Genomic DNA, 11,001 nt, shown 5'->3' on the forward strand with positions numbered 1-11,001 from the left:
TCAGAAGGAGGAGGAATAGTGCCCCGTCATTAGTATTAGAGGGAGGAATAGTGCCTAATTGTTTATATCAGTGGGAGGAATTATGCCCCATTGCCGGTGTTAGTGGGAGGAATAGTGTCCCATCATTGGAGTCAGTGGGAGGTATTATGCCCCATTGCTGGTGTCAGTGGGAGGAATAGTGTCCCGTCATTGGGAGGAATGGGAAGTAAAAATGCCCCATTGTTGGTGTCAGTGGAAGGAATAGTGTTCCAAGGGCCGGATAAAGGCAAGCAAAGGGCCGCAGTTTGGAGACCACTGCTCTAGAGCAGTGGTCTCCAACACGTGGCCCGGGGGCCAGATGCAGTCTTTTGCTTGCCTTTATCCAGCCCTTTGGGCACTATTCCTCCCACTGACACCAACAATAGGACACTATTCCTGCCACTGATACCAACGACAGGGCACTATTCTTCCCACTAATAACAATGATATGGCATTGTTTACTCCCACTGAAGCCCACCCAAAGTCTGAAGGACAGTAAACTGGCCCTTGGATTAGAAAGTTTTGAGACCTTTGCTCTAGAGCTTCCTGAGGGTCACACTGTGCTTAGCCACTTGTAACCTCCATCAAGTCATGTATGACATGTAAGGCCGGCCATAGATGGGAACTGGCTGAGATTCGAACCGTGTGTGGGCAGGATGAATGTAACCAAGTTGAACGATCAATCAACTTGGGTACAACCATCCTGCTGGATTCACTTCACTGTCTTCTCCTGGCAGGGACGGCTTCCCCCATTCGCCCCCACTTTCCCCCATTCGAGAACAGACAATTGCTCAGCAGGAGGCATTCCACTTTCAGCACTGTCTGTATTGATGGTGCGAATTTCTTTCCTGCAACCACAGAAATTTGCACCACCTATGGCCTGCCTAAGTCTGTCACCTTTTCTAGGAAAAATCACCAGTCCATTAGCTGACACTGGCAACCAATTCAGTTTTTACTGGCTGGATAGTAACCCCAGTAAGAGTGTAAAAGCACAACTTTGAGACAGAGACAAATTGTTGTCACCCTATAACAGAAAGTGCCTGAACAAATGACCTTCATGTCAGGATCACCAGTCTTTTAATTGAAGTTGCAGATTTAAAAAGATTAAAGCGGAGTTCATCTCATTTTTGTTAACATCCAGAAACGGTCAGCCGTGAAGCTGTATTTGTGCATTACACCGATTCATGGGATGACCTGTCAGGCTCCAGTGGCCCTGATGTGATCAAATCCTCCCTCCTGCCACGTCTGAACGCCATCAGACCTTGCTAAACCCCTGCCACACAACACACGTGCAATATGACACTGACAGAGCTCCATAGAGCAAATGGAAAGATTTACATTAGGTGTTGCTCAGAGCAACCATATTTCAGATGACACTTTTTAAAGGAAATTTAAACAAACTAAATAATTAAATTTCCTTCTTTGTATTTTTTAAATATAATTCAGTACAAAAAAAATGGAAAAAAATACAAGCTAAATTAGAAACAGCTATCCAGCTAAACATTTAAAATGAAATGCAGCAGTAAGGTCCCCGGTTCGAATCTCAACCAGGACACTAGCTGCATGGAGTTTGCATGTGATTACGTGGGTTTGATCCAGGTACTCGTTTCCTCCCATACTCCATCACCAAGACAAGCTGGTAGGTTAATTGGCTGCTGTCTAAAGCTGGCCATCTATGGATCGAAATTTGGCCGGTATTTCGATCCATGCATGGTCATTCCTGTTCATGAGAAACTGATTTTCCTGTTGGGATTAATAAAGTATCCTGAATCTGAATCTATTGACTGACTTTTCATGAATGGGCTTGTTGGAAAAATTCTGCTCAATCAGTGCAATGGCACAGTGGGGAGGGATTCCCCTATTCACTTCAAATGTGTGGATGGGGAAATTGGCTCAGCCGTCTAATCAAAAATAACTGAGCCATGTATGGTGAATTTAAAGCTGGAATAAACCCAATACCGAAAATGTAATATTGCAGCTTACCAATCATTAGATGTGGTGGCCGCATTAGTTTTCTTTACTTTGGCTTTTTCCCTCTGTTTCCACCTGGTGATCTGGTCAATAACACTCCTCTGGTATTAGTGAGACACAACTCCGGAGAAATGAGCACAGGAGGCACAGCAGACAGCAGCATTGTAAGTCTAGGGGGAGGGAAGTCTTAAAGTAGAACTATAAAGTAAGCTGCTTTTTTTTTCATTTTGGAGTAAAGGAGGGTTAATAACCCCTGCCAGCTTTTATTTAACCATCTGTGTCCCATTCCCATTGCAGAGATTACCCTTCTCTTCCTGACCCATAGCCAAAACAGGAAGCGAGAGGAAATCCCTGTAAATTAAGGGAATACCTTGGGGACCCCCAGATCACCAGAACTATTGTCCCCATTGGCAGATTATCCCACTAGTACTTTTCTGGGGACAACCCAAAATTTGGCATTTTCTTTTACTTTCAATGATAATGGTGAACAGGACAAACAGAGAGAGTGAATGTCCCTAACAGGGGAACAGGCAGCAATAAAAACCTGAAAAGCATTTTAATCCTTCCACTGTATCCAAAACTGAAAAAAAGTGTTGCCTTTAGTTGTACTTTAAAGGTTTTAGCAGATTTAAATATGCTAACAAACTGAAGCCAAACACCACTTTATAATCAGTTATAGCAAACAGTTTTTTTTCCTTTTGGGATTAATGAATAAGGTGACCATCTTAAGAACCCTTGCCAGTGTTACATTGTTACATAGTTACATAGTAGGTGAGGTTGAAAAAAGACACAAGTTCATCAAGTCCAACCTATGTGTGTGATTATATGTCAGTATTACATTGTATATCCCTGTATGTTGTGGTCGTTCAGGTGCTTATCTAATAGTTATTTGAAACTATCATGCTCCCCGCTGAGACCACCGCCTGTGGAAGGGAATTCCACATCCTTGCCACTCCTACAGTAAAGAACCCTCTACGTAGTTTAAGTTTAAACCTCTTTTCTTCTAATTTTAATGAGTGGCCACGTGTCTTGTTAAACTCCCTTCCGCAAAAAAGTTTTATCCCTATTGTGGGGTCACCAGTATGGTATTTGTAAATTGAGATCATATCCACTCTCAAGTGTCTCTTCTTCAGAGAGAATAAGTTCAGTGCTTGCAACCTTTCCTCATAACTAATATCCTCCAGACCCTTTATTAGCTTTGTTGCCCTTCTTTGTACTCGCTCCATTTCCAGTACATTCTTCCTGAGGACTGGTGCCCAGAACTGGACAGCATACTCTAGGTGCGGCCGGACCAGAGTCTTGTAGAGCAGGAGAATTATCGTTTTATCTCTGGAGTTGATCCCCTTTTTAATGCATGCCAATATTCTGTTTGCTTTGTTAGCAGCAGCTTGGCATTGCATGCCATTGTCATCTACTAGGACCCCCAGGTCCTTTTCCATCCTAGATTCCCCCAGAGGTTCTCCCCCCAGTGTATAGATTGCATTCATATTTTTGCCACCCAAATGCATTATTTTACATTTTCCTATATTAAATCTTATTTGCCATGTAGTTGCCCACCCCATTAATTTGTTCAGATCTTTTTGCAAGGTTTCCACATCCTGCGGAGATGTTATTGCCCTGCTTAGCTAATTATTGTCCACAAATACAGAGATTGAACTGTTTACCCCATCCTCCAGGTCGTTTATGAACAAATTAAATAGGATTGGTCCCATCACAGAACCCTGGGGAACCCCACTCCCCACCCCTGACTATTCCGAGTACTCCCCATTTATCACCACCCTCTGAACTCCTCCTTGTAGCCAGTTTTTAATCCATGTACTCACCCTATGGTCTATGCGAACGGACCTTATTTTGTACAGTAAACGTTTATGGGGAACTGTGTCAAATGCTTTTGCAAAATCCAGATACACCACATCTACGGGCCTTCCTTTATCTAGATGGCAACTCACCTCCTCATAGAAGGTTATTAGATTGGTTTGGCAAGAACCATTCTTCATGAATCCATGCTGATTACTGCTAATGATACTGTTATCATTACTAAAATCTTGTATATATACAGTAGTTCCTTAGCATACTATTGATGTTAGGCTATCTGGTCTGTAATTCCCAGGGATGTATTTTGGGCCCTTGTTAAATATTGGTGCTACATTGGCTTTTCTCCAATCAGCTGCTACCATTCCAGTCAGTAGACTGTCAGTAAAAATTAGGAACAATGGTCTGGCAATTACTTGACTGAGTTCCCTAAGTACCCTCAGGTGCAAGCCATCTGGTCCCGGTGATTTATTAAAGCGAAGTTTCCCAAGTCTAATTTGAATTCTGTCCTCTGATAACCATGGAAGTGCTTCTTGTAATGTGTCATGAGGATAAACACTGCAATTTTGGTTACTGAAGCCCCCCCAATTCCCTCATGAAGACGGAGGAGAAGAATAAATTCAATACCTTTGCCATCTCCCCATGCTTTGTAACCAGATGTCCTTCCTCATTCTTTATGGGGCCAATATGGTCTGTCCTCCCTTTTTTACTGTTTACATACGTAACAAATATCTTGGGATTTTTTTGCTCTCCTCCGCTATGTGTCTTTCGTGTTCTATCTTAGCCGCCCTAATTGCACCCTTACATTTCTTGTTGCATTTTTTATAAAGTCTGAATGCTGATGATGATGCCTCAACCTTGTATTTTTTGAAGGCCTTCTCCTTTGCTTTTATATGCATTTTTACATTGGAGTTAAGCCATCCAGGACTTTTGTTTGCACTTTTAAATGTATTACCCAATGGGATGCATTGGCTAATGCCCCTATTTAATATGCCCTTAAAGCAAACCCATCTCTCCTCCGTGTTCTTTGTTCCTAAGATTTTATCCCAATTTATATCTTCTAGTAAGGTACGTAGTTTAGGGAAGTTGGCTCTTTTGAAATTCAGTGTCTTTGTATTCCCCTTATTTTTTTATATTTGTGTGATTTATACTGAAGCCAGTTGACCTGTGATCACTGTTTCTTAAATTTCCCCGCATTCCCACATCCGTGATCAGGTCTGTATTGTTTGTAACCAGTAGATCCAGTAAAGCTTTTTTTCTAGTTGGTGCGTCTACCATCTGAACCATGAAATTGTCCTGCAAGACATTTAGGAACTAGCGAGTCTTAGACAAATGCGCGGTTCCCTCCGCCCAGTCTATGTCTGGATAATTAAAATCTCCCATTATGATAACACTTCCGATTCTTGCTGCTAATCCAACTTGTGATAGGAAATCCGTTTCCCCCTCCTCCCTCAGGTTAGGGGGCCTATAGCATACTCCCAGTATTATTCTCCCCTTAGCTTCATCCCTTTGGAGCTCTACCCATAAGGATTCCACCTCCTCCCTAGCTCCCTTAGTGATGTCATCTCTCACATTCACTTGTACATTATTCTTGATATATAGGCATATCCCTCCCTCTTTTTTACCCTCTCTATCCCTGCGATAAAGGGTATACACTTGAATGGTTACAAACCAATCATGAGAGCTGTTGAACCAGGTCTCTGAAATTCCCATAAAATCCAAATCCTCCTCATACAACAGTATCTCTAGTTCACCCATCTTGTCCACCAGGCTCCTGCCATTGGTGAACATGCCAGGAGCATGTTCACCAATGCCAGGTGTTAAATGGTTTGTCTCATTCATGTAAACAGATACATTCTGCTGAAGAGCTTGAGCTATTGAAAAACAACAGACTTGCTGGTTGGATCACCAGATGGAAAGAGAAGAAAGAAAGCCTAAAAAAGAAAACTAATACAGTCATCACATCTAAGAATTAGTAAGCTGCAATATGATAAACGATTGCTCTCGGGATTAATACCATGTTAAGGGCTCATTTAAATGGATGTTCTGCCCTGTGCAACTTGCAGCGCAGCTTGTTTACTTTTTTTTTTTTAACTGCTGCTGAGCAGGCAGGTAGCCCAGAGAAACCGAATGGGTACGCATCAGCTATACGGACTCCATAGGCGTGCACAGGTGGTGTGCCAGGTGTGCCTGGGCACACCTTAATCATTATGTGCGGTGCCAATTCCCCCTACAGCCTGCCCCCACATTGTTGGCCTCCCCGCTCCGCAGTCCTGCTGGCTTTCCTTCTCTCCTCTCCCCTCGGCTGCTGCGGGGGATGTTTCAGTATGGCAAGTGGGGGAAGGGGCTAGTAAATATGTAATTTACCAGTACCTTCCTTTTCTAACTGAACACAGTAAACACACTTGCTCACTCTGTCCATTCATAACCGAAGCACAGTAAACTGTTTACTATGCTTCAGTTTTTGAATGAACAGGAAGCCACTTAGCACAGGGCACTTACTATCCATTCACTGCCCCGTGCAGCTGAGGCTGCAGAGAAAGGCATGTGTGTTTGAGCTTAGGGATGCACACCCTAAAGCAATGGGCTGCGCACACCTATGACAGACTCACCTGCATAGCTAAGTTTAACAGGTACGCAGGGACGGGTGCAAAGACCCGTACGCACAGGCTCGGTATCCGGTCTGTGTTACATATAGAGCTTAGATCGTTAGCTCCTCGAGGGCAGGGACTGATGTGAATGTAGAGTATGCAGTGCTGCGTACATCTTTGGCGCTATATAAAATGACTGTAATAAATAAATACCTGTGATAAATAAAAAAAAACTGTAATAAATTTAAAAAATAGCTGTAATAAATAAATAAATACCTGTGATAAATAAATAAATACCTGTGATAAATAAAAAAACTGTAATAAATAAAAAAAAAAAAAAAACCTGTAATAAATAAATATAAAAAACGCCTGCACTTTTATAACTGCTAAAAACTTTTTTGAACTGTATAGAAATGTATAGATAACGACGGTAGATTCCTAGTAAGTGTACAAACATCTGAAACAAGGAAGTGTAGTCTCACGTTTACATTTTTTGTTCAGCAGTGACAGGTGAGGGGCTTGTCTGTCACACGCACGCTAAGATCTGTTCTTTAAAAGCAGCGAGCTTCATCCCGCACGAGGCTCCCTCCACCTCGCCGCGTTAGAAGAACTGGGACTTTTCCAGGCAGCCGATGCGGCCAGCACAAAAAGCAGCAACACATATGTGCTCAGAGTGTTAACCCGAACTCTGACATACATGGCTAAAATTCTCCACCGCCTATCCAGCACGCTTAGGCCTATGAAGGCCTCTCTGCCTCAGACATCCAGGGTTCTCCCTGCCTCTAATAAACAAACATGATCCCTCAGTGTTACACAAACAGACGGCCATCCTCCTGTCAGCATTAGACACACAAAGGTCTTGGTGAGCCTGTCACCCACTTGGTTGACCTATCACCATGTCACACAACTAGAATTTCGCAGGCTGCGTCGGGTTTCTGCAACTGCGCACTTTTGCGAAACATTTTTTTGCAGCAAAAAGAAAGGAAAAAAACAAAAAAATGAATAAAGTATGAAAAAAAAATTCAACGGGACGGTGAGTCAGCCACTGTCACATGCACACACAATTTCCTCAGACTACGAATATCAAACATAGCGAGCTGTTGTTTCCGCTTCAGTTTTTGGGACGCCCTGAGACCTCGCCGCACTTTCTCTCCAAGCCAAAAACCTCCACACCCCCTTTCTCTGAACACAACACACAAATCATGACAGATGTCTGCGTGACAGAGTGCCAACACCACTTCAAAGGCCACCTGTGGGACACACCAACACGCGGGGGCTAAAAAATAAATAAAAAAATAAGAAAATAAAGATGGCCACGCTATAAAAACATTACCGACATGCAGGAAGACAAACAAAGAAAACCGACATACATAAGCCTGTGCGTACATGCAGGCACATATAGCAATGCGAAGGCTGCAGCATGCGTATTCAGCAGCAACAAAATCTACTCAATATTAGCTTGGTGAGCAAACTGCCGACACAAAATGCCATGTCATATGTGTAAAAGTAACTATACGTGGTCACGTCAAACTGACCCGTCCTTTATTACATACATCTGTAAAGGAACTTAGATCTGAACATAGATTACAAATATAATCTAAGGTTAGACATGCATCTGAGCGTCAGCATTTTTATTGCATTTTTCCATATGTTTTTCATGCACTGTTCATGTGTTTTTCATGCACTCCTCTTAAAGTCTACTGAGCCAAAAGTGCACCTAAAGAAGTGCCTGCACCTTTATACAAGTCACATGGAAGCATGTTATAGGTGTGAACGGACCCCACAGACAATAATCAGATTCTTCCTGACATGCACGGTCACATGATGGAGGAAGCATGACAAATCGCACAGGTGTGCGCGGGAACTAAAAGAATGCACAATTTCTGTAGCTGATTCTGAGCGGATATTTACAAATGCAAAAAGATATACGCTGGATCAAAATAATAATAGTAATAATAATAATAATATTATGTAACCTTTATAAATAATATAATTATACTGTATAGTAATAATAGGTAGCCTACATAATAATGTATAATATGATTATGTATAATAATATATGAATCCATAACTTATATAATTTTATAGTAATAATGTGTAACATATATAATAATAATAAGTAACATAAAAACATAAAACAAAGAAAGCTTTCACCACACACATTACAATATTATATATAATAATAAGTAACAACAGAAAAAAAGAGAAGGCTTTCACCATACAGATTACAAAAAATATATAATAAGTAACGTAACATAAAAAAGGAGAAAGATTTCACCACACACATTACAATCTGATTGCACAACCTCCTTTAAATCTACTAACAAGTATGTAGTGAGCCTGCCTGATTGGACGCAAAATGAAACAGGTAGATGCTCATATTTTATAGGGGGGGGGGGTTTACTAAAACTGGTGCACACGCAATCTGGTGCAGCTCTGCATCCAATCAGCTTCCAGGTACAGTATTATTGTCAAAGCTTAGTTGAACAAGCTGATTTTGGAAGTTGGTTACTATGCACAGCTGCACCAGATTCTGTGTGCACCAGTTTTAGTAAATCCCCCCCCCCATAGTTTTGGTAGATCTAAAGATTGATTGTACTGAGATTGTATGGTCGAATTATGTATGTTGAGCCTTTATGACATACAGGGATAAGATATGACCCAGAACATCAGCAAGTGTATTTCAAAAATCAAAGTTTTTTTTTTTTTTATTGCATGGTCACCTAGCAATATTTCAGAACTGAAATGATATGGGATGGTACGACACGGTTAAATCTGATTTGAAAACAGTGCTGGGAATAGTGTCAAGGGGTGTCACTGATGTTAAAGAGTCCGCCACACGCGGCTCAAAGGCCAACCTCTGGCACGAAGGCCCAGAAGCTTACAGGAGAGTAACTAAAGGCACCATATGGTGCTCCTGGTGAAAAAAAAAAAACGCAGGGGATCCGCGAGGAGGCGCAGTACCTTGCACCCTGGACCTTGAAGCACTTTGACGTGACAGGTCTGTTAGGACAGCAGCCAACGATGACGGAAAGTGTTCATCATAACATAAACGCGTTCGTGTTGTTGTTGCCGGACGATCGGATTCGGAAAACGCCCCCCCCCCCCCTTTTTTTTGCTAGGCTTTACGATCCTATCCACGTATACTAACGACTTCAGGAGAAGTTCGATAATGCTAAAAACAGCAGCAGCCTATGCAGTTGAAAAGTATTAGGGAAACCGTAGCCGCTTTTAGATTATCCTCTAGAATGCGGGCGGCTAAGAAGAGGTTAAATCTGCAGCGATAACCCATCGCTTTCCTTCGTAAGCGATTTGCCCCAAGTCTGGAGTGCCTTATTGCAAGTCAAGGGGGAGAGGAGGACACGGCCTATGCGCTGTCAGCATTATGAGGGAGTTAACCACTTCTCCGTCTCGGCTGGAGGCAGCCTTGAACAACCTTGCACAGCTATAACATAGTCAACATACAGACAGAGGCCTTGTGTATGTATAGGCGGCAGCCAGCAGGCAAGCTTTGAACAAGCCAGCCTTGCTTGGTTGACACTCTAAAGGAAATGTTCTATGTAAATAGCATCCGGCAGGACACCCCCTTTAAATATTATCTAGATTTAAAGAGTAATAAAAAGGTGGGGAGAAGGGAGGGGGTCAGTCTAATGAAGAAGGGACCCTGCAAAATTTTATAGCAATGCATCCCTTACCTGCAGGAGTTATTTAAAAGGGGGGTGGGGACTGTTTATGAAAAGGGTTAGGAAGATGGGGGGGGGGGCAGCTAAAAATAGGCTGGGGAGCCCCACGTTTTCTTTTTTCTGTACACAGTCCAAGAAGTGGCGTCTCACGCCCCTTCCTGTGTGGCAGATCAGGGGTTAAGCAGGTAGGACTGTGCGAAGACACAACCTCATTACTGTATTCAGCCTGCTAACAGTCAACTACAGCACAAAGCCACATCCCACCACCGACCCCATGTGCATGGCAACTCACCTCTCTGCAGAACAACTCTGGACCTTTAAATCCCCCTCCGCTCTGATCTCCAGGCCCTGGGCTATGCAGTGCTCATCAAGTTATTGGGGTGGCCAACCCAGGACAAAAAAAAAAAAAAAAAGACAAGTAAAAAAGATAAAAAGAAACAAGGAAAAAATAAAAGAAGGGTGCAGGTTTGTTATTCCCTCTGAATCTCCCCCAGACCAAGCCCCAGATCTGGAGTGCAAGCCAGCTGATACTTTTAGGGATCCAGATCTCTTATGCTTTAGTTTCTTTTTAAAAGGGGTGGGGGTTTATTTCTGTGTGTCCCTCTCTCTTTCTTCTCTTCCCTCCGTGTGTCAGGAATACAGACAGAGAGGAAAGGGGAAAAAAAAACCTAGTTATACTCAGCTCCTCCCTCTCTATCTGTGTATCATATCCTTTTAATACAGTAAGGCTACTATGGAGCGCCCCCTGGAGGAATCCTGTTCAATGACAGCCCTTGGTTTTCTAGCCACTGTCAGGACTATAAAATGTGTTCTACTAGATCAAGACAAACTTGGCGCAGGTCCTTCCCCTCAGCAGACAAGGGTCCTAAAGATGCTGGGAGCCTAAACCTTAACTACTAACACTTCAAGAGGAGCCAAACCCTAAA

At 42.6% G+C, this 11,001-nt stretch overlaps 1 protein-coding gene across 4 annotated transcripts in view; it reads right to left on the reverse strand.

The window, feature by feature from the left end:
• Positions 1 to 10,755, reverse strand: part of THRA (thyroid hormone receptor alpha) — a 344,747-nt gene extending 333,992 nt beyond the window's left edge. For all 4 annotated transcript variants that reach the window (XM_073608010.1, XM_073608008.1, XM_073608007.1 and 1 more), the window contains exon 1: positions 10,368 to 10,755. The gene's annotated coding sequence lies outside the window, so the exon portion shown is untranslated. The remainder of the gene's footprint in view (positions 1 to 10,367) is intronic.
• Positions 10,756 to 11,001: the final 246 nt, after the last annotated feature.

The sequence above is a fragment of the Aquarana catesbeiana genome, linkage group LG12, assembly GCF_042186555.1.
Source record: "Aquarana catesbeiana isolate 2022-GZ linkage group LG12, ASM4218655v1, whole genome shotgun sequence".
In the NCBI taxonomy this organism is placed as follows: domain Eukaryota; kingdom Metazoa; phylum Chordata; class Amphibia; order Anura; family Ranidae; genus Aquarana; species Aquarana catesbeiana.